Consider the following 20,829-nt stretch of genomic DNA (forward strand, 5'->3'; position numbering starts at 1 on the left):
AGAAATGACCACGCTGGCCTTTTGTGGCAATTCGTGCTGTGCAAAGGGGCTGGTCGTTGCTCAGGAAACGAACTCCCTGGATGTGATTGTTGGCCTTAGCTGTGCAATCTTTCTTGCTTCTGGGGATGAGAATTAAATTTACTTTGACTTTGGCTATGAGTATCCATCAAGCAAGCTGGTATGGGTTGAGTTGTGACCCCCAAAACAGACATGCTGAAGTCCTAACCCACAGTTCCTCAGAATGTGGCCTTATCTGGAGATTCTTAGGGTCCTGATAGAGGAATCAAGTTAAAACAAGGTCTGTAAGGCCGGGCGCGGTGGCTCAAGCCTGTAATCCCAGTACTTTGGGAGGCCGAGACGGGCGGATCACGAGGTCAGGAGATCGAGACCATCCTGGTTAACACGGTGAAACCCCGTCTCTACTAAAAAATACAAAAAACTAGCCAGGCGAGGTGGCAGGCGCCTGTAGTCTCAGCTACTCGGGAGGCTGAGGCAGGAGAATGGCGTGAACCCGGGAGGCAGAGCTTGCAGTGAGCTGAGATCCGGCCACTGCACTCCAGCCTGGGCGACAGAGCGAGACTCCGTCTCAAAAAAAAAAAAAAAAAAAAAACAAGGTCTGTAAAGTGGACTCTAATCCAATGTGACTGGTGTCCTTATAGAAAGGGGCAATTTGGACTCAGAGGTCGAGGCACAGAGAGAAAAGGCAATATGAAGAGACACAGGAAAAATACCATGTTAAGACAGAGGCAGAGGCCAGAATTATGCTGCCACTAACCCAGGAACATCAGGGGAGAGCAGAAGCAGGAAGAAGCAGGGAAGCATCCTTCCCTCCTAGGTTTCAGAGGGGCCATGACCTTGCCACACTTAGTTTCTAACCTATGGCTTCTGGAACTGTGAGCGAATGCCTTTCCGTTGTTCTAAGCCACCAGGTTGTGGTGCTTTGTTACAGCAGCCTAGGAAACTGATCCACATGGCTGGCTGAACTCACACCTCCTCCAGTTGCTCTGCCCAAGTCCTTGAAAGGCTGGGGTCCTATTCACCTTTGCCGGCCTCCTTTCTCTCGCGTCACACTGCTTTATTCACCTGGTGTGTTTCCTCCAAAAATCGAAACCAGGCTCAGTGGTTGTTGGGATCTTTCTCTAATATCCCAAGACTTCAAAGGGCTGCTTTTTAGGAGAGCTGTAATCCAAGTCTTGAACAGTCTTAATATTACTTTCCCCTCCCCTCTTTACTTATTTATTTGTTTATTCTACCTATGCTCCTGGCCAAGACCTGCTGACCGATCACACTTGGATATCTGTGCTCCGTCTTTCACAGTATTCTCACCATTCCGTAGACCAATCGGCAACCTCCACCTGGAAAGAAACTTCCCCTTTGCTGTCTGCTTCTTTTGAAGTCAGAGACTACAATGTGCTCCTCTTCGTGTTCTGCATAATGCCCGATCCACTGTCAAAGGCAAAGGGTGCCCCGTGAGCACCAGCTGCCATGCCCCCATATCCACTTTCCCCGATTCTACGGCAACCGCATCCCTACATTTTAGCTGGGCACAGAATGCAGACTGCATTTCCCAGCCCCTCCCCTCACCTCACCCCTTGAATCTAGGCATGGTCATGGTGGAAATTCTGATCAGTGGGATGTAAGGAGATCCTGCAGTGAAGAGAACTCTGTTCTCCTCTTTCGCTTTTCTCATCTTTCTACTGGCTGAAGAGTGAAAGTGGCATTAAGCCACCAAAAACAACATCTGGCAGAGCAAGTAGACAGGAGGAATCTGAGCTTCCGTGGGCCCTGAGGAGCAGGAGTGCCCCATATGTAGCTTTCTGTAAAGAAATAAATGTCCATCTTGTTTAAGTCACTCATATGTTGGTCTTTGTCTCAGCAGCCAAACCTAGATATCAACTAATCCAGGTGGATACATAGAGAAAAGTTGGAACCTACAGAGAAAGTAAATTACTGGGCAAAGATTGGGTCCTAGGTATTTAGAAAGAATGTAGATTTGGGGTCACAAATAGTGCAAGTCTCCCAACCTCCATCAGACTCAGTTTCCCATCTACAAAATGGTGATAATAGCAGCTACCGCATGGGATGATACTGGATTAGACTTGATATGTTTGTGAAGTGCCAGGCACATAATAGGCAGTCAGAAAATGGTAAATTGAATTATGATTAACTGTATCACCAAAAAAAGAGTTCATTCAAAAACTAAAGTCTCCTTTAGGCAGCAGTGTCTCCCTCTTTGCATGGCGTGGAGGTTATCCTAGCTTGGGTTTCTAATAAAGAAAACTCTGGACAAATGGATGGTGATCAGGCAGGTTATTGGAGAGGTGACCCCAGGGAGCATGAGAGAGGAAGCAGAAAGAGTGAGTGTGTCATCTCCTGAGGCTGCCATGACCATCACTGGGCAGCTCAAACAACAGAAACTTGTTCTCTCACATTTCTGGAGGCTGTGAGTCCAAGATCAAGATGTGGGAAGGCCAGGCTCCCTCTGAAAACCATAGGACGGAATCCTTCCTGGCCTCTTCCCGGCTCAGGTATTTGTTGTCAAACTTGGCGCTTCTTGGCTTGAAGCTGCATTGCTCTGATCCCTGTCTCTGTCTCACCATCACACGGTCTTCTCCCCACATGTCTTCACATTGTCTTTTTATAAGGACACCAGACATACTGGATTAATGACCCACCCTAAGCCAGCCTAACCTCATCTTAAGTTGATTACATCTGCAGAGACCCTATTTGCAAATAAGGTCATATTCCCAGATACCAAGGGTTAGGACTTGAACATATCTTTTCAGGGACACAATTCAACCTGTAACAGTGAGACTGGGGAGGAAAAAGCAACAGTATTGCCATGGAAACTGCTGTAAACAATGGGCACTCCATTCTGCTTAGACATCATGAGAAGGGCATAGAAGGCTCTAGAACAGTCCCCAAAGGAAACAGGAGGTTTGGGCCTTTACTCACCAGCATTTTTCTCTAGGTATATCAACTCCTACAACTGTAAACTTTCCTCATTCATGGCATGAGAGGAATCCTGATGAAGAAAGTAAAACCTTGCAGCCCGTGCTCGAAGTAAGCTGCCGTGAGCATGCAGCGACTTAACCACGGAACAGAAACACACCCCAATCCCTGCTGAAATGAGAAGTTAGGCTGAGAGGGCGTGAGTCAGAGCACCACACGGGTCTGCAGCAGCCCACCCCTCGTTCTTCTCAGATTGTTCTGTCACTAAGCCTGCATGATCGTGGCCAGCCACCATCTCCAAATGACTCCATAGAGAAGGCGTGGTGGACACGCCGCCTGCAGCTAACCAGGGACCGTGGTTGGGATGTGTCATCTCCCTCCTCCACCGCACGTCCTAGATTTCTATCAGCACTTATGATGGTCCAGGTCACCTGCCTGAGCACTGGCTGGCCTTTCACCGCTCAGGGCCTGAGCTCTTGGCTGCCTTGTGTTTATCAGGCCCTGATGGCTGCAAATGCCCAGTCATCATTAACCCCAGACTTGGAAGCACCAGAGGAAGCCACCAACAATCTCCTCGGTCTCAGCCATGTTTCAGTCCCCTGGAAGCAACCATAGCCCCATTGAGAACTGGAATTTTCTGTCCCCTGATGGTGGAGTAACTTCTTTCTTTGCCTGCTCATCCACTGGCAGGCCCAAAGGGTCCCAGTGACAGTCACATACGGGTTCAACAGAACCTTTACTGTGAACCTCAGGGGAAGCTGCCCTGCTTTCATCCCAGGAACCAGATTCTCTAGTCCTGTGGAACCTAAGTTCTCAGGGATAGGAACCAAAATTCAACTAGTGGGTCACTAGGAGTTACAACAAAAGCAACCAATCCTACTTCCAAGATTTGGCTTCCAGACCCGTGTGTTCTGACAATTGGTGTCAAAGCACCTTAGGTAGGCTGTAGGTTCAGCACCCTATTGGCTGTTGTTACAGCACTGTAGCCACCCTCGAGGCCAACCCTGGGGAGCATTGGCCCCGAGCTGGCACCTTTGCTGAGCCATCAATGGCCTTTTCATTGTTCATGAAGGCTGGCAGCTTTCAAGTCATCCATATGTGGTCAAAGGAGCGGATCCCACAGTCATGCATTCATGGCACACCTCTTTGACGATAAAATGGGTCCTTGGTTTTGGCTGATGTTATGCAGGTTTCTATTTGAGACGTCATTTCTCCTGGAGGCCCTTAGGTAGGGGTGCTGGCAGGAGAACAGGCAGAAAAGGCAAATCTGTATTAGGAGCTGGTGTCAATTCCAGTAAGGGAAAAATTACCTCCAGCTGCAATTGAGGGGGACAGATGTAATCAACTTGCTATCAAATGTCTGCTGGTCCCCCAGGGCTGGCAGCACAGGACGGACACAGCATTCAGTGGAGGCAGCAGCTACATCAGCCTTGGTGAGGGGCATGCACCCCCTCCACCCTGTCCTGCCATCTTGGCTCGTCCATCCACAGCCACTGCCTGAGCACTGGTGATTGAGGAGAGAGGCCAGCTAACATCACCGAATGCGGCACACAGAGGCCTTGGTGGACCCCAGCATGAGACAGAGGCCTGTGTGCCTTCTGCGCACTCCAAGCAGCCCATCCACATGCCACTATCCCAGCCTTTGCAGATTCTGATCTTCCAACCCTTCTTCTCCCAGGCCTCCACTAGAGGTCTCCATCTAATTTCTGAATTTCTAGTTAATTTTTCAAAATGCTGCAATCCACAGGCTAAACGATGGAGAAAACTCTCTCAAAGTGCACACTTAGGAATCAAGGTCCGTCTTCGTGGTCTCTCCTCCTACCCTAGCGAGTTCTGCCACCCGGCCCATGAGAGTTGAACACACATAGATACACACACAGTTAAAACTGACAGTAACAAGAGGGGGTTAGGAACCAGACGACATACAGTGGAGGAATATCACAAGCCCCACCTCTTGTTATTCAGATGGGCAGACAGAGACTTCACACATCAACCACTCCCTGAGACCCTCCTTGACTTTGCCTCCATTGGGACCTGCAGGTTGCTGGAGCCCAGGTTCCTGAGGCCATGCTGTGTGCCATCTCGCCCCAATTTCATCTTCCAGTCCAGCCTCCGAAACTTCCATCAGTCACCTGCAGCCAAGATTTACTGAGGATTACTCTTTAACTTGATCTCCTGCTTAAAACACAATTAACGGCTGTTAATTGCACGCAATTAATTAGACCTCCTCCTAAACAGTAAGATCTGTATAATTATGAGCATGATGTGCTAGTTATGTTTTTCCAGATCCACATTAAAGTCAAATCCTAATAAATAAGATCAAAATTAGGTGTTTGTGTTTCCTAGAAGTACTTGTGCACCACCTGTGGGAAAAGTTGTCCTCTGCTTCAAAGGCAGGTTTTATAGACTGAGCCCTGTTTTTTCTCTGAAGGAGGAAACTTGTCTTCATTCGGATTTGCTGAGGTAGTTAAAAACCTGGGGTTTTGGTTCACATTTCGAGACTGTCTGTAGCCCTTTTGTTTTAACCAAATCCAAGAAGAAGAAAGAGGCCCTGCTGCTTTCAAATGCTGATAACCACTCTGGGGTAGCTGCGAAGTTAGAGGAAAAAATGGGCTTGACTTCACACAGAAAAAAGAAAACTATCTCTGTTCCATTTACATAAGTCTAGTAACATCTGAAGTGATGAACAACAAGTAGAGTTTATGAACTGCTACCATTTCCTACATTAGCCACGCTTTACAACTTTCCAAAAAATATCTAAAATACGTTTAAACATCTTGGCACTCCTACAAACAGCAGAGTTTTACATTTCAGGGTTTTACATGTCAGATGGGCAAGGCAGACTCTGTAGTAGAGCTATAGAGCAAGGGAATCCTGATCTCTTTATTTGGAATGGTGGGACATAACAATGGATAAATCAGGCTCATTTAGCAGAGAACAGAATAGCATCCGCTTGAGTTTTACTGAACACTGTGTGTCACTTTCCAGCCTGATGAGATGGCAAATAGGTTCTTTAGCACAGCTCTCTAGGGTGTAAATACTTTCTATTGTGTCAAGATTCGTTTCAGCCACAGGCAATCCAAATGCATATAAAAGAAACCTGAAATAACAGATTCATGCATGTAAGGCATTACTCTCTTGCACAAAGAAGTTGGGAGGTACAGTCCCAGACCACTTCACAATGTCTTCAGGCCTAGACTCCTTTCATCTTTCTCCTCTGCCATCCTCAGCATGAAAATTTGTTCTCAATATCCTCTCCCTGCCTAGCTCGTGGCTGCAGCAAGAAGAAGGGAATCTACAAAGAATGTGATGACCAGCTGATCACCCAGTGTATTACTCCATGTTCACGCTGCTGATAAAAGACATACCCGAGACTGGCAATTTACAAAAGAAAGAGGTTTGTTGGACTTACAGTTCCATGTGGCTGGGGAAGCCTCACAATCATGGCGGAAGGTAAGGAGGAGCAAGTCACATCTTACATGGATGGCAGCAGGCAAAGACAGCGAGCTTGTGCAGGGGAGCTCCTCATTTAAAAACCATCAGATCTCATGAGACTTATTCACTATCGCAAGAACAGCACAGGAAAGATTCACCCCCATGATTCAATTACCTCCCACAGGGTGCCTTCCACAACACATGGGAATTCAAGATGAGATGTGGGTAGGGACACAGCCAAACCACATCACCCAGCTATAAGGAATCTTCCAAGAAGCCCACATAACACAATAGCTAGAATTTAGTCAAATGTCTACACCTCCTGCAAAGAAAGATAAGAAATATATTCTTTTAGCTGGATACATTGTTGCCCCAAATAAAAGTACTCATATAAAGAGGAATAAATGAAAATATTTCTACTTAATTCTATTATTAATACAGAGATAAGAATTTATTGTATTACCTGAAGATACAAGACTTCATTTTATTTTATTTTATTTTATTTTTTGAGACAGGGTCTCATTCTGTTGCCCAGACTGGAGTGCAGTGGTGCAATCTCAGCCCACTGCAACCTTTGCCTCCCAGGCTCAAGTGAGACGTGGTTTCACCATGTTAGCCAGGCTTGTCTTGAACTCCTGACCTCAAATGATCCACCTGCCTTGGCCTCCCAAAGTGCTGGGATTACAGGCTTGAGCCCGTACATGCCAGGCCCAAAGATTTTTTAGATCCAAGTAATTTGTTTAATAATTTCATGCAATCAACAGCTAATTTCTTAAAGATTCATTTCTGATTTCATATTTTTTTACAAAGAAGATGTGTGTCACTCAAGATCCTGATTCTGGCCCTAATTGAAACAAAATTAATACTTGTGCCTTGCTTTAGGGAATACATTCTACCTTTTGACCCATAACCTTTATATCCTATTGGGTCTCAGTGAGGTCAGGGTGACACGATCTTTACCACTGACCCACTATGTAACCTCTCTGAATTCCAAGTGCCTTGTTCAAGGCAAACTCTCAGATGGCTTCAGTAATCCCTGCCTCCAGTAATCATACTCTGTGTAATTTCCTCCCTTTGAGTGGGGCTGGGACTTCTGACTTGCTTCTCTTGCTTCTAAATCATGGACTGTGGCAAAAGTCACTTCTGTGATTCCATGGGATTGCAGCTTCCGTCTTGCTAGCAGAGTCTCTCTATTCCCTTCTCAGCAGGTGCACTTGGATGGTGTGGGTGTCATGTTGGAGAGGCCCACATGTCAAGGAATCAAGACTGAGGGCAGACTCTCCTGAACAGCCAGTTAGAAACTTCAGCCCTCAGTCCAACAGCCTGCAAGAAATAAAGGCTTGCCGATAGCCATGTGAGCTTCAAAGTCCATCCTTCCCCAGTGGAGCCTTCAGATGAGGCCTTAGCCCTCACCAGTACCTTGATTGAAGTCTCTCAAGAAACCCTGAACAAAGGACCAACAAGTTGTGCCCAGACACCTGACTCACACATAATAAATGTGTGATGTTTTAAGCTGCTTTTGTGGCAATTTGTTACATACCAATAGACAACTAGTGCATTTTTCATAGGTAAAATGAGAATAATTCACCTATAAGGAAAAACAACGTTAATGGTACTATCTACCTCACATAGTTTTGTAAGGACTAAGCACCTGTTTTTGTTGTTGATGCTTTTGGTGATGTTGATGATGTCACATAGTAAATACATGCCAAAATTTAAGAGCAATAATCAGAAATCCCTGCTTCTGGGAAGCTTGTATTCCAGCAGAGAAAACAGGCAAGTAAATGAACAAAGAAATATATGTAAGGCAGTAGAAAGTGTTATGAAGACAAATAAGGTAGCATACTAAAGCTAGACGGTAACAAGGAATGCAATTTTAGTTAAATATGGCTGGTGTCATTAGGTATATCAGACAGGATAGGCCAGGTTCTGTTTGGTAACAAACACAAAATATTGGGGGCTTAACACAACCAAAATTTATATTTTACTCACATAGCACTGGTGGGTGAGGGGATTCTGCTCCTCTTACTTAGACAGTCAGGTTGGTAGAAGCTTCATCCTAAAACTGCTGCCTTAGGGACAGAAATGTGACAAACATGGGCTGCTCTTAAAGTTTCCCCCATAATATTTCTTCTCATGTTTCACTGTCCAAATCAAATCACATGGCAACACCTGACTTCAACGGGGCAGAGAAGGTCATGTGCCTGGAAGGACGAAAACCCAACAATTGGTGAGAGCATGACTGAGGGTGCACTGAGTACAGCACTTGCCATGGTCTCACACTCCTGCCTTGCTCTGAACCCTAATGAAGTGCTCTTCCCTCTGTCTCTTTTTCTGTAGACCTACCATAGCCAAGCTTCTTTCACTAGCTTCCCTTTCCCCTCAGTCAGTGCTTTCTAGAAACACCCCTTTACAACTGGTTTATATCAGAAGTCAGCTAGCCACAGTCCATGGGCAAAGACCCGCCTGGCATCCATTTTGTGTAAAGTTTCATCAGACAGAGTCACGCCCACTCACTCATATATTGTCTGTGGCTGCTTTTGTACTCAGCACCAGAACTGAGGAGTTGTGACAGAGACAAAGGGACCACAAACTGAAAATATTTACTACCTGGCACTTTACAAAGTAAGTGTGCTCACCTTGACCCATATAACTCAGAATTTTTTTAATGGGTATGACCTTTCATTCAGTTATTGTACAGAAGAACAGTGTTCATGATAAACAGGTAGGTAGATGGATGGATGGGTGGATGGATGGAATGGAAGGATGGATGGAAAGAAGAAAGGATAAATGGAAAAATGAATGAATGGATAGATGGACGGGTGGGTGGGTGGATAGATGGATGGATGGATGGATGGATGGATGGATGGATGGATGGATGGAAAGAAGGAAGGAAGGAAGGAAGGAAGGAAGGAAGGAAGGAAGGAAGGAAGGAAGGAAGGAAGGAAGGAAGGAAGGAAGGGAGGGAGGGAGGGAGGGAGGGAGGGAGGGAGGGAGGGAGGGAGGGAGGGAGGGAGGGAGGAAGGAAGGGAGGGAAGGAGGGAAGGAACAGACAGACGGCCAGTTTTCGGTGTCAACATGGCCAGGCTCTAGTCCCCAATTATTCAATCAAACACTAATAAGGATGTTTCTGGGAAGGCGTTCTGTAGATGTGAGTAACATTAATTCGATCTGAAGTAAAAGAGATTATCCAGATAGTCTGAGTGGGCTTGATCCAATCAGTTGAACGGCTTTAAGAGCAGAAAGGAGGATTCCCAGAAAAAGCAGGACTTCCACCTGAACTTGCACTGGCACCGAGTTCCAGCTGCCCTTCTTGGTTTTCTGTCTTACAGATTTCAGAATTGCCTGGGTGGAACGATTGCTTTCCTGTGCCAGGTACTTTGTAGGGGGCTGTACCTACAGTCTCATTCAATCAGCCTTACAATGGTGAGAGGTGGGTATTATTATACCCACTTTATGGGGACTAAACGGAGGCTCTAAAGATCTCATGATATTGCCAAGAGTCATGCTATTGGGAAGCCAAGAGTTTTGTCTCTAACATTGACTTCAGAGTCTCCCTGTATTCTTCTCACTCTACTGTGTCATCTTTTAATTCAGATATTCATGATAAAGTTTATAAGATGCTTCACTAATCTAATCTCCCATTTGAAAAACTTTTATTTCAATGAAAGATATGGTTTAAAATGTCTCTTTCTACAGGTTAAATTACTTCCACCTGCAGTTCAATCCACCAGCCACGTGACATAGACTCTGTTCACTTTGGGTGGCTGTGGTCGGTTTTGTTTTGAAGTACCTGATTTTTTGTTGTTGTTAAATAAAATTATTTTAGAGTAGTTTTAGATTCACAGAAAAAGTAATATGATCATACAGAGAATTCCCATATATCCCCGCTCACAGTTCCCCTGTTATTAACATCTTACCTTAGTATGGTAAACATGTCACAATTGATGAGAACCAATATTGACACATGAATATTAACCAACGTCCACACTTTATTCAGATTTATTTCTTCAGTTTTTCCCTAATGCCCTTTTCCTCTCTTGAATTCCATCCAGGACACCACATTACATTAGCCATCATGTCTTCTTACGCTCCACTTGGCTGTAACAGCTTCTCAGGTCTTTCTTGTTTCTGGCCACTAGGACAGTTTTGAGCAGTACTGGTCAAGTATCCTGTTGAATGTTTCTCAACTGAGATTTGCCTGATATTTTTCATGTACCATACTTATGTAAGATGTTAATTACACGAGAAACTAGGTATGGAGTATACAGGAACCTTCTATTCCAGGGGTCCCCAACCCCTGGGCCATGGATTGGTCCTGGTCTGTGGCCTGTTAGGAACTGGACTTCACAGCAGGAGGTGAGTGGCGGCTGAACAAGCAAAGCTTCATCTGTATTTATAGCCACTCCACATTGCTCACATTACTGCCTGAGCTCAGCATCCTGTCAGATCAGTGGTGGCATCAGACTCTCATAGAAGTGTGAATCCTGTTGTGAATTGTGTATGCGAGGGATCTAGGTTGTATGCTCCTTATGAGAATCTAATGCCTGATGATCTGAGGTAGAACAGTTTTATCCTGAAACCATCTCCCTCACCTCAGGTTCGTGGAAAATTGTCTTCCATGAAAATGGTCCCTGGTGTCAGAAAGGTTGGGGGACTACTGATCTATACTATAGATTTCTGTATGTATAAAACTATCTATACTATAGATTTCTGTATGTATAAAACTATAGTTTCTGTATGTATAAAACTATTCTAAAGCAAAAAGGTTATTTTTAAAAAGTCTAAGACAAAAAAAAAGTTTAATCGAAAGCTAAATCATGAAGATGTTTCCACATGTCAAATTGCCAAGGATTGCTTTGTGAGTATGAGAATAACGCTTGGCCCAGGGTGTTGCCAGTGGAAATGACTCCCTATCAGCCTCACTAACCTCAGTGACTGGAGCACACAGCAGGCCTTACAGCATGGCAGGAAGAACACATGAACACCAAGCCAAACTGATTTTTTTATACAGTCTACATGTAATACTTATAGGAAAATACTTTAGGGACCAGTGACCTTTAGTGAGAGTGGTGTCATGTGTAGCAGTGTTAAGTTGTATTGGCATATATCACATGCACAGGAGTCTACGGATTCTAGTTCCTGTCTGTTTCTTCTGTCTCTCCTCATATCAATTACTACTGATGAATTATCAGACCTGGAAAAGAACCTGCCACCACGCTGGCAGAGAGAGCCTAGGGATTCGTCATATGCCTGACCTGGCCCAAGGGAAGCCTCCAAGGAGATGAGATAACCTCCAGAACATGATTTACAACACAGGCACCCCCTACACCCATTCACTCTCTCAACACACAGAGAGCACATATCACATATCAGATACTGGTTTTGGTGCCTTGGGGATGTGAAACGGACATGGCTTCTGCCCTCATGGAGCTTACAGTCAGGTGGAAGAAAAGTGCAATAAAAATAGGCATACAGCTGTAGTCCCAGCTACATGGGAGGCTGAGGCAGGAGGATCACTTGAGCCCAGGAGTTCAAGACCAGCCCGGGCAACATAGCAAGAGCTTGTCTCAACACAAAAAGAAGGAAAGAAAGAAATACAGAAATTCTCATTTGACCTCTATGCACACAAACTAGAAAACCTAGAAGAGATGGATAAATTCCAGGACACATACGCCCTCCCAAGATGGGACCAGGAAGAAGTGGATTCCAGGAACAGACCAATAAGGAGCTACAAAATTGAATCAGTAATAAATAGCCTACAATCAAAAGGAGCCCAGGATGTGATGAATTCAGAGCCCAATTCTACCAGATGTACAAAGAAGAGCTGGTACCACTCCTACAGAAACTACTGCAAAAAAATTGAGGAAAAAGACTTCTCCCCAACTCATTCTATAAGGCCAGCATCATATTGATACCAAAACCTAGCACAGACACACACAAAAAAGAAAACTGCAGGCCAATATCCTTGATAAACATCAATGCAAAAATCTTCAACAAAGTACTTGCAAACTGAATCCAGCAGCACATCAAAAAGTTAATCCACCATGAACAAGTAGGCTTCATCCCCAGGATGCAAGTTTGGTTCAACATATGAAAATCAATAAATGTGATTCATCACATAAATAGAACTAAAGACAAAAACCATTTGATTATCTCAACAAATGCAGAAAAGGCTTTTGATAAAATTCAACATCCATTCATGTTAAAAACTCTCTATAAACTAGGTATTGAAGGAATATGCCTCAAACGAATAAGAACCATCTATGACAAACCCACAGCCAACATTATACTGAATGGGCAAAAGCTGGAAGCATTCCCCTTGAAAACCAGCACAAGACAAGAATGCGTTCTCTCACCCCTTCTACTCAGCCTAGTCTTGGAAGTCCTAGCCAGAGCAATCAGTCAAGAGAAAGAAGAAAGGGTATCCAAATAGGAAGAGAGGAAGCCAAACTTAACTCTTTTTGCAGATGACATGGTTCTATATATAGAAAACCCTGTAGCTTCAGCCTGAAAGGTTCTTCAGCTGACAAACAACTTCAGCAAAGTTGCAGGATATAAAATTAATGTACAAAAATCACTAGCATTCCCATACACCAGGAACAATCAAACTGAGAGCCAAATCAGAAAGGCAATCCCATTCACAAGTGTGACACGCAAAAATAAAATACCCAGGAATACAGCTAACCAGGGAGCTGAAAGATCTCTACAATGAGAATTATAAAAGAATCACTGCTCAAAGAAATCAGAACAGACACAAACAAATGGGAAAACACCACATGCTCATGGATAAGAAGAATCAATATCATTAAAATGGCTATACCACCCAAAGCGATTTATAGATTCAATGCTATTCCTATAAAAGTACCAATGACATTCTTCACAGAACTAGAAAAAAATATTTTAGAACTTATATGGAACCAAAAAAGAGCCCAAATAGTCAAGGCAATCTAATCAAAAAGAACAAATCTGAAGGAATTATGTTACCTGACTTCAAATTATACTACAAGGCTACAGTGTCCAAAATAGCACGGTAGTACTGGAACAAAAACAGACATATAGACCAATGGAACAGAATAGAAGCCCATAAGTAAAGCTGCACATCTATGATCATCTGATCTTTGACAAAGTTGACAAAAGCAAGCAATGGGGAAAAGACTCCCTACTCAATAAGTGGTGCTGGGACAACTGGCTAGCCATATGCAGAAGATTGAAGCTGGATCCCTTCCTTGCACCATATACACAAATCAGCTCAAGATGGATTAAAGACTTAAATGTAAAACCCAAAACTATAAGAACCCTGGAATACAACCTAGGCAATACCATCCTGGACCTAGGAACAGGCAGATTTCATAACAAAGACACCAAAAGCAATCACAACAAATGCAAAAGTTGACAAATTGTATCTAATTAAACTTAAGAGCTTCTGCACAGCAAAAAAAAACTATCAACAGAGTAAACACACAGCCTGCCAAATGGGAAAAACTATTTGCAAGCTATGCATCTGACAAAGGTCTAATATCCAGCATCTGTAAGGAACTTAAACAAATTTACAAGAGAAAAACAACCCCATTAAAAAGTGGGCAAAGGACATAAACAGACACTTCTCAACAGAAAACATACATGCGGCCAAGAAGCATATGAAAAAAAGCTCAATATCACTGATCATGAGAGAAATACAAATCAAAACCACAGTGAGATATCATCTCACACAAGTCAGAATGGCTATTACTAAAAAGTCAAAAAATAACAGATAATGGCTTGGTTACAGAGAAAAGGGAATCCTTATACACTGTTGGTGGGAATGTAAATTAGTTTAACCATTGTGAAAAGCAGTATGGTGATTCCTCAAAAAGTTAAAAGCTGAACTACCATTCGACCCAGCAATCCCACTAATGGGTATATACCCAGAGGAATATAAATCATTCTACCTTAAAGACACATGCACATAAATGTTCACTGCAGCACTATTCACAACAGCAAACACATGGAATCAACCTAAATGCCCATCAATGACAGACTGGATAAAGAAAATGTGGTACATATACACCATGGAATATTATGCAACCGTAAAGAAGAACAAGATCACGTCTTTCGCTGGAACACGGATGGAGCTGGAGGCTACCATCCTCAGCAAACTAATGCAGGAACAGAAAACCAAATATCGCATTTTCTCACTTATAAGTGGGAGCTAACTGATAAGAACTTATGCACACAATGAAGGAAACAGCAAACACTGGGACGGGGGAGGGTGGGAGGAGAGAGAGGAGCAGAAAAGATAACTATTGGGTACTGGGCTTAATGTCTGGGTGATGTAAAAATAGGTACAACAAACCCCCATGGCACGTGTTTATCTATGTAAAAAAACCTTCACATGTACCCCCAAACCTAAAATAAATTTTTTTAAAAAAGAAAAAGTTCTTGTTTTTAGAGTGGCTAGTAATAAAATAAAAATAAAATAAATCACTCAAATGAATCTAAGCTGGGGTAAGGGTTGGGGACTTTTGGTTGGACCCCATCTGTGCGGTGTTTGTATTAGGGGAGGGACGAGTCATGAGGGAGGGCACTTTCAGGCTGGATGATGCCTCCCCAGTGGTGCAACTAAGCACTGAGACAGGTACTCACTGGGGGCTCTAGTGCACGACCCTCCCGACACCCTGTTAGGAAGTGAGCACGGGAGCCCCCACGGTTCCCAGGTTCCTATAATTATCAGTGTGGATTGAAATGTTTCCCTTCATTCTAACCGCCAGATGGCACTGCCGGGTGATGTACTGAATGAGAAAGCCTTGGATATAAAATTTTACTTTAATAACATCCCTGGGTTGGTTCCCTCCACAGCCACCCCAGAGACACACACACCCATATTTCATTTGATTCAGTGAGGTTGGGCGACTCAGTAATCCTGTGAATGCTCATCCTAAAGTTGGAAGAAGACTGAAAATTATACTAATTATAAAGTCCATGAATGATCATCTTCCAGCCATATTTTCTTCTTGAATAAAATGAAATTGTATTTATACTTTCATAATCCAAGCTAAAATTAGCCATAACACTCTGTGTACTATGCAAGAGCAAGGATCTATTTTCTTATTTGTTTACAATGTGTCCTCAGAATCTAGGGCACTACCTGTGATGGATAAGCACTCAATGGAAAATAAATGGATGAATGAATGAGTGCTAAAGATGATTATTAAGAAAATAAATACGTGGACCTCTATAACTTGGACTAAAACTAAGTTGGAATGATATGGCCCAGATGAAAACAAAAGCATGTATTTATATTTAGAAAGAGGCTTTTATAGCATTAGAAATTATTAACTGGGCTGGGCATGGTGGCTCACACCCGCAATCCCATCACTTTGGGAGCTTGAGGCAGGAAGATCACTTGAGCTCAGGAGTCCAAGATCAGCCTGAGCAACATGGTGAAACCCCATCTCTACTAAAAATACCAAAAATTAGCTGGGCATGGTGGCATGCACCTATTGTCCCAGCTACTCACAAGGCTGAGGCGGGAGGATCACTTGAGCCAGGGAGGTGGAGTTTGCATTGAGCTGAGATCATGCCACTGCATTCCAGCCTGGGTGACAGAGTGAGACCTCATATCAAGGAAAGGAAAGGAAAGGAAGGGAAGGGAAGGGGAAGGGAAGGGGAAGGGAAGGGGAAAGGAAGGGGAAGGGAAAGGGAAGGGAAGGGAAGGGAAGGAAAGGAAGAAGGAAGGAAGGAAGGAAGGAGAAGGGAAGGGAAGCGAAGGGAAGGGAGATGAGAAAGAAAGAAGAAAAGAAAGAAGAAGAAAAGAAAGAAAAAGGAAGGAAGGAAGGAAGAAAGAAAGGAAGGAAGGAGAAGGGAAGGGAAGGGAAAGAAAGGAAAGGGAAGGGAAGGGAAGGGAAGGGAACGGAAGGGAAGTGAAGGGAAGGGAAGGGAAGGGAGATGAGAAAGAAAGAAGAAAAGAAAGAAAGAAAAGGAAGGAAGGGGCCAGGCGCGGTGGCTCACGCCTGTAATCCCAGCACTTTGGGAGGCCGAGGCGGGCGGATCACAAGGTCAGGAGATCGAGACCACGGTGAAACCCCGTCTCTACTAAAAATACAAAAAATTAGCCGGGCGCGGTTGTGGGCGCCTGTAGTCCCAGCTACTCGGGAGGCTAAGGCAGGAGAATGGCGTGAACCCGGGAGGCGGAGCTTGCAGTGAGCTGAGATCCGGCCACTGCACTCCAGCCTGGGCGACAGAGCGAGACTCCGTCTCAAAAAAAAAAAAAAAAAAAAAGAAAAGGAAGGAAGGAAGTCAGTCAGTCCTGGCCCAGGCCCATCAGGCCCATAGACTCACCCAGTGGGTGCTTCCCCGTCCACCATGTGTAATTGGGGTGGGCACACTTGACAGTTGGCAAAACCCACAAGTCACGGGCTGAATTGTGTCTTCCCCCCCCCCAAAAAAAATTATATATTGGAGTCCTGATGTTCAGTACCTCAGAATGTGAACTTATTTGAAAAAAGGGTCATTGTAGATGTAATGAGTTACGATAAGGTCACTAGGGTGAGCCCTAACCCATGTGCCTGGCGTCCTTATAAAACAGAAATGTACACACAGAGACACACACACAAGAAAGTACCACATGAAGATGAAGGCAGAGACCCCAGCGATGCTTCTACAAGCCAAAGCTCACCAGCGGCTGCAGCAACCAGCAGAAGCTGTGGGAGAGCCTGGAGTGGATCCCTTCTCACGACCTCAGAGGAGCCAGCCCTCAGACTTCTGGCCTCCAGGACTGAGACAACACATTTCTTGTGTTTAAGCCACCCAGAGTGTGGTACTTGTTATGTCAGCCCTAATAAACGAATACACCAGGTGTAGATTCCTTGTTCTGCAGGGTAAGAGCTATCAAAGCGGGGAGAGCCAAGCAAAAACTTATGTTTGCCTTCAGGCCAAGACAGTAAATCAAAAATAATATTGTATCCCAAGGGAAACAGTAGATGCAGGGGAAGCAAGGCCAATGGATTCCATCATATCCCTTTTTCATTCACTAATCAGGCTCCTTCCAAGCCACAGACATCTTAGAAGGTGAAAGTGAAGGACTGCAAACTCACCCTAGTGTAGTCCCAAGCACAGCTGCTGAGCCCACGTGGTACTTTTCCTAGAGCCAGTGACCACAAACATGGCACACAGCCAAGGATCCGATGAATGTAGTTTCTCCTCTTTATCAGCAGGGAGGAGTAGGAGCAGCTCGCGCTCACGTGGGATGGATAGCAGTACTCATTCGCGGCTCTTCCCAGGGTGATGTTAATTCTCCAGCTCTCTGTCAGGATATCAGGATACAGGCTGAAAAGACTGGGACCACATAGACGTTCCACAGAGCATCGTGTTGGTCCACCATGTGGACACATTAAGGCTGAATGAACAAAATGTAGCAAGTATGTTGCCAGGAGGTGGGAAGAAAGATAAGAGAGAAACCCTGTGAAGACCAGGGACCCTGTAGATCAGAATGTTTGTAAGGATCCAGTGGTCTGGGGCTTGCTGGGACAGTCCCTCTAAAGTAAAATATAAAATCATTGCACTTTACACCTCCCATCTTTAAGAAGGAAGCACAAGGCCAGGCAGACTTCTCTGGATTCTGGAGGCAGCACTTCCCACCCTTGGGAACATTGCTCAAACACACTTACCCTGTGACATGAAAGATGCCAGTTTTGCATGAGACCCAGAGAAGGAAGAGCAGGTCCAGGCTGAGGTGCAAGTGTTCCAGCTGCTTGGTCCACACAGCCCAGCAGGCCCTAGTGGGAAAAGACACCAGGTGGCATTTAAGACAAGGCTCAACAGGAGAATCACAGCGCAGACCCTTAGGTCTAGAGCAAGCTCACGTCATTAGCAGCAGAAAAATATGCACTATTTGAAAAAAGCTTTGTCCTGCTACCTAACCATGGCAACAAGTGACCATGCAGCCAGCCCACCATGACCTGGGTTCAGGTCAGGACCCCCTAACTCATAAGGTCAGACAAGCAATCTGCAAATAATTCTCATGACGGAGCACCAGTAGGGCCAGAAGGCACTTGTAAGTTGCACTGGCAGGTGTCTGAGACACCATTCCACACCCAGCCCTGCCTGTCGTCCACCACTTCTAACTAGTGTTTTCCCTTCAGTTAACACCTGTGACCACACAGTGGCAGGGAAAGGGGCTTGTCCCTTTTTACCTACTTAGCAGGGAGGGAAATGCTTGGTTCACAGATGGCAGATTGCTACATGGTACTAGCTGAAAATGGACTCTTCCTGCACTACAGCCCCTGAGAACTTGGGGTGCCTCTGAAAGACGTAACGAGGGACTTCTTCCCAATGTCATCTACTTGGAGCAGAAACAAAAGTGGCCCGAGGTTAAAACATACATAGATCCATTGGCAGTGGTGAATGGCTTGGCTGGTTGTTAGTGACTTAGAAGAAGAAAGATTCAAAGGTTGGGACAACAAGGCCTGTGAATGCTCCTGTCAGGATGAGCATTAAACATAAAGATGGTCATGTCCTACTTAGTTTCCACAAGAGAGCATTTACCGTGGAAGAGACATCAAACAACCAAGGGGGCAGAATGACTCAGCTAACTGAGGTTCAGCCCTCCTCACTCACTGCTCACTCCAATAGTGGCACAATGGACCCATGAACAAAGCAGCCGTGGTGACAGGGAAGGAGGCTATGCACGGACCCAACAGCATGGTCTCCAACTCACCAAGGCTGATCTAGCTACTAAATACCCAACCTGCAAGCCACAGAGAACAACCCTGAGCCCCCAGTACGGCACAATCACTCAGAGACCAACCAGCCACTCTGGAAGGGAATGATTCTGCTTGACAGGAATTAACTCATACTCTGGTGGGAGTTTGGCTTTCCTGTCCACAGAACTTCAGGCACCATCGCTATCCAAGGGTTTACAAAACATCTGGTCCACCCACGTGAATCCTGCATGACGTGCCTTTGGACCCAGGGACCTGCTTCACGGCAAAGGACGTTTGACAGCGTGCAAGTGAGCACGGGTTCACCGGTCCCATTACATCCCGCACTGCCCTGGAGCTTCTGTCCTGATAGCTCAATGAAGCTACCCTTTGAGGATACAGCTTGGAGATAATATCCTGCAAGGATGGAGCGCTACACTACAAGATGCAATATTCTCTCGAAATCAATAACCAAGGCATGGCACTGTGTCCCCAGGAGGTCTAACGTGAGTATGGGATTCAGTGGCTGGAAGGAGTGCTGCCCTACTTATCACTGCTCCCAGTGGCTCCCTTAGAGAGCTGTGCTTCCCATCCTTGCAACTCCCCAGAGGGGACTCTTTCCACTAAGAGACACACACAGCAATAGTCTCATTACACATTAAACTGGGACTGCCTCCCTGACACTTCAGGCTCCTTTTTCCATACAACCAGCAGCAAGAAGAGGTGTCACCATCTGGCAGGACTAATTGGCCCTAATCATTAAAAAAGAGGCTGCTGGTGGGGCGCAGCAGCTCACGCCTGTAATCCCAGCACTTTGGGAGGCCAAGGTAGGCAGATTACAAGGTCAAGAGATCAAGACCATCCTAGCCAACATGGTGAAACCCCATCTCTACCAAAAATACAAAAATTAGCTGGCGTGGTGGTGCACACCTGAAGTCCCAGCTACTCGGGAGGCTGAGGCAGGAGAATCGCTTGAACCCAGGAGCCGAGAAGAGGAAGCTGCTGTTGCACAAGGAAGGAAGGAAGAACACTTTTAGCACCCACGTGATCCACGGGGGTGTCTATTAGTCCTCGCTGACCGAATATTGATAACAAATGGAGGGCACCTCAGTCGTAAACCGAGGAAGTATGGTGAGCAGAGGACAGAGACCCCGAGGCATGAGAGTCTGGGCAGCCCCCACCCTGGACCATCAAAGTCTAGGTCTAGCAGTGCTAGCTGGGGGTGAGGAGGATCAAGACTGGGTAGTTGATGGGGGAAGTCATGAGTATCTGTCATTGTCCCGAGATCACTTCAGCATAGAGACATCAGTTTGTCTCAATAATCTTTCCATTGTAGGTTTCTCCAGGAAAAGAGATCAACCAAATCCCAGAGGAGCTCTGCCTACATCAAGCGAGCTTCTGGAACGTGGCAGAATGCTGCCGGTGGACTGCAGTGGTTGCTGAGGTCTGTTGGCCAACTCCTGCCCTCGGTTCAGGGCGCGCATTGCTCAGACGCCAGCAGTGTTTCTTGGCTTGCCCCAGAATTCCTCCTCAAGTTTGTCTTTAGCCAAAGAGAGCTGCCTTATCCAACTTTTCACCTCCTCCTTAGGGGTAGCCTGCATCCAGTGACTCATTGATGCTGGGATATAAAGACCCAGCTCCCGAAACTTTAATTCAAGGCATCTCTGAAATGCCACCCAAGCTTCAAAGCTCTCCATGAGATCAGCTGAGGCCTCAGTTGCATCCCTACTGCACTTCAATTTCTCCTGCGGCATCCTGCTCC

At 45.3% G+C, this 20,829-nt stretch overlaps 1 long non-coding RNA gene across 1 annotated transcript; it reads right to left on the minus strand.

The window, feature by feature from the left end:
* Positions 1 to 6,869: 6,869 nt before the first annotated feature.
* Positions 6,870 to 18,145, minus strand: LOC135969805 (uncharacterized). Its single transcript, XR_010585210.2, has 3 exons — positions 18,036 to 18,145; positions 17,463 to 17,671; positions 6,870 to 8,591 (listed from the first exon to the last, which is right to left on the minus strand). It is a non-coding gene; the product is annotated as an uncharacterized lncRNA (long non-coding RNA).
* Between the last annotated feature and the right edge of the window lie 2,684 nt (positions 18,146 to 20,829).

This window comes from Macaca fascicularis, chromosome 3 (assembly GCF_037993035.2).
Source record: "Macaca fascicularis isolate 582-1 chromosome 3, T2T-MFA8v1.1".
NCBI lineage: Eukaryota > Metazoa > Chordata > Mammalia > Primates > Cercopithecidae > Macaca > Macaca fascicularis.